We start from the raw sequence: 4042 nt of genomic DNA, 5'->3' as shown, positions 1-4042 counted from the left end.
CCCCCCTCTCTCTCCATCCTCTCTCTCCCCCTCCTCTCTCTCGCCCCCTCCTCCCTCTCTCGTCCTCCTCTCTCTCCACTCTCGCTCTCTCTCTCTCTCTCTCTCTCTTTCCGATGGGGTATACTCTTTGCCCCGTGTATGTCTGCAATACTATCTCCGTATCCCGTAGGGGAATATGTGTGAATAACCTTTTGTAATCTTGCTTATTCATGACCGTCAACGCCGATCCGGTGTCCAATTCCATCTTCACTTGGACTCCTGCTATCTGAAGTGTGACCCAGATAGTTTGTAGGTCAGCTTCCTTACTCACATTGTGAATTCTCAGACTACCCAGTTCCTTGCTGTTGGAGTCTGAATCCGAATTCTGTTCATCCGAACTCTTCTCAGCCACCTTATGTACCTTTCTGCACTTTTCCTGCGGTGACTTTTTGTTGCTGGTCTTCTTTCCTGACCGGCATACTTTAGCTATGTGACCAAGCTTGCCACATTTTCTACATTCCTGATTTTTAAACCAGCATTGGTTCTGATCGTGTGTTGTCTTTCCACAACGATAACATTTTGCTGTACCCAAAGCCATTTGATCTACGCTGAGTACCGCTGCCTTCAGCTGCATTTCCGCAGTGCCTCTCGCTGCGGCTTCGTGCGATGCTGCAATAGTGACAGCCTTATCAAGTGTAAGATCATTCTCTTCAAGCAGCCGCTTTTGTGTTCCTTCTTTCGACAATCCACACACGAATTTGTCTCTCAGTGCCTCTGTCAGTCTTTCCCCAAACTGACAGTATTTCGCTAGCTTACGCAGTTCAATTAAACACTCCGCGTTGCTTTCCTCTTTCAGTTGCGTTCTCGCATAAAATTTAAATCGTTCCGCTAACATCAGCGATGTGGGGTTCAAATGATTTTTCAGGACAGCAACAATATTAGCGATAGCCTGATCCGCCGGTTTAGCTGGTGATAGAAGATGCTTCAATAGCCCGTATGTCTTCGCACCCATTGAGTTTAGTAAGGTTAGTGCTTTATCTTCATCTGATATTTTATTTGCCTTACAATAAATCTCTATGCGTTCTACATACGTGGCCCAATCTTCAACATCGGGATCGAAATTGTTGATGTTACCACGCTTAGGCATCCTCGCAATCTTCTTGAGAAACAAAAATAAATTTTTCTTTTATTTATTTATTTATTTTTCAAAATGGCGGTTTCCCGCGCTTGTCTTCTTCCCCCACCTACGAAAATGGCGGCTTCCCGCGTTTGCCTTTCTCCCCCGCTGGCTGTAATGGCGATTGCCGTATTGCTGCATTCGCCCTCCCCAGCGGTTCTCAAATCGTGCCTCCCAGCCCCTCTTGCAGTCCGGTCCTTTCCCCCGGCTGCGGCTGAGTTCTCCGCGTTTTTTTTTAAATTTTATCCCACGCCTCGCGGCCTCGGTAGCTGCCCGGCCTTTTTCCCCGGTCGCGGTCGAGCTCTCTCTCGACGCTGTTGCGTCTCCCAGCCCGCTTGCAGCCCGGTCTTTTACACCGGCTGCGTTTGCATTCACCGCGGCTCCCGTGCCTTACGCTGCCCCAGTCTCAGCGCCTCTGGCCCCGACTTCTGTCCGGCTCTTTTCCCCGGCCGTGGTCGAGTTCTCCGCCCTTATATCCTCCGTTTTTCCCTCCCCTACTTCACAGCCAACGTGGCCGACTTGCTGCTCGTCGCTGATCGGCTTACCCACCACCGTGATAGAAGGGATGATCACTGCCTGTTGCTGATGGAAGGCTTCGTGTCAGGATTCTTCCTTGCTCTTCAGACCCGAGTCTTTTCTCAGCAGGATGATGAGGGCGGATGCCTCTTCTCGACGCCCGTTAAACTGCCTTGGATATATCTCTGCCGCAGGGTAAGATCGTCATCATCGCCACTGTTAAGTCTGTGTGTTCTAGTTATTGTTAATAAGAATCACTGCACACAGACCACAAGAGTAAATTCAACAGGACTTTACTAGTCAGAGGTCAGGCTGAACTGCCCAATAAATCATTACACAGCACTTATATACCGGTGTGGTCACCACCGGTATTACAGTATACAGCAGCCAAGATAAAGTAGTGCATCTCTTAAAATAGTTCTCTTAAAGGTGGAACGGTTACATACACCACAATCCTCCCTTTTTAGCTTAACAGTATATATTCCCTATTAAACATAACATAACATATATACACAACTTCATGTAAAAACAGTTCACAGATTCAGTCTCTGAGGAGGCCTCCTGATCCGAGACGGATAACGCCTTTCAGGGGCCTCTGGTTCTCGTTGCTGGGGTGACTCATCTAGTTGATCCCCTATGGATAGGACATCATCATCAGGTACATTCACTTCTGAGGTAGATGCTTCAGGTTCACTAACTTCCTCCACGGTTGTCTCTGTCGTAACCATGGGCTCGACCCTTGTTCTCGATCCCACGAGTTGGTCAGCATGACGTCGCATTACATTTTCACCAACATCTACCGTGTACATCAGGGGTCCTTGTCTGGCCCGAATTGTTCCAGATTGCCATTTCTCGTTTTTATAGTCCTTGACTAACACCGGTTGTCCTATTTCAAAACTCCGAGTGAGCTTGTTATTGATATGCTGGAACTGTTTGTTTTCGACTTCCCTCCGCACATTTGGTTTTAACAAGTCCTACCTGGACCGCAACCTCCTGTTATAGAACATCATGGCAGGACTTTGGTTTGTTGTTGCATGGGTGGCGTTTCAATATGCCAGTAGGAAATTGTCCACCTTGTGTTGCAGTGGAATCTGATCTTCGCTCATGGCCTTTATTGCCTTTTTGAACGTCTGTACAAACCTCTCGGCCAGCCCATTCGTAGCTGGATGATATGGGGCAGAGGTATAATGTTTCACCCCATTCTTCTTCAGGAATTTCTGGAATTCCTCTGACACGAACTGTGGTCCGTTGTCTGAACATATTTGCTCTGGCAATCCATTTCTTGCAAATATCGTTCTTAGCACCGCGATCGTCTTCTCCGAGGTAGTGGTAGTCATTTTAATCACTTCTGGCCATTTAGAATGTGCGTCCACCGCAATTAAAAACATGGAATCCATGAATGGACCAGCAAAGTCAATATGTACACGTTGCCATGGGGTTGAAGGCCATTCCCATGGATGCAGCGGTGCAGTTGGAGGTGCATTTTGGACTTTTTGGCACCCTGAGCAGCTTTTCGTCAGATCCTCTATCTGTTGGTCGATACCCGGCCACCACACATAAGCCCGAGCAAGGCTTTTCATCTTGACTCCCCCCAGATGACCTTCATGTAGTTCTTTTAGAACTCTCTCTCTTAACTTAGAAGGGATAATCACCCTTGTTCCATACATCAATGTTCCCTGACAGATGGACAGCTGTTCTCGTCTTGCTGAGAATGCCGGTAACAGTGGATCACCATGGGCTGGCCATCCTTTTACTGTCAATTCGTAGACCTGGGACAGTGTCGGGTCATTCCTAGTCTCCCTTTCAATATCTGCATTGGTGACAGGTAAACATTCGATGATGGTCGAGTGAAATAACTCCACCGGGTCAACCGTCGGTGCCTCCTCCTCAGTAGGTAGTGGCAGGCGCGACAGCCCATCAGCATTACCATGCTGCTTTGTACCTTTGAATTCTATCTGATATTGATGTGCCCCTAGGAAAAGGGACCATCTCTGGAGCCTCTGTGCTGTCATCACCGAAACACCCTTCTTAGGGTTAAAAATGGATACCAACGGCTGGTGGTCTGTCAGCAGTGTAAACTTCTGGCCCTGCAGGTAATGATTAAACTTCTTTACTCCCCACACAAGGCTGAGAGCCTCCCTATCTATCTGAGCATAGTTGCGCTCAGTGGAGGTCAATGATCTGGATGCAAATGCGACTGGCCTTTCCAAGCCATTTGGCAACTTGTGTGAGAGTACTGCTCCAATACCATAAGGAGAAGCATCACAAGCTAAACAAATAGGTAGCGTTGGGTTGAAGTGAGCCAACACTTCCTCTGAGGTGATCAATGCCTTGCTTTTGCGAAAGGCTTTCTTACAGTCCTCGCTCCAC

The sequence above is a fragment of the Somniosus microcephalus genome, chromosome 2 (assembly GCF_052327205.1).
Source record: "Somniosus microcephalus isolate GS21.2 chromosome 2, FLI_Smic_1.0, whole genome shotgun sequence".
In the NCBI taxonomy this organism is placed as follows: Eukaryota; Metazoa; Chordata; class Chondrichthyes; order Squaliformes; family Somniosidae; genus Somniosus; species Somniosus microcephalus.
This window is presented reverse-complemented; position numbering follows the sequence as displayed.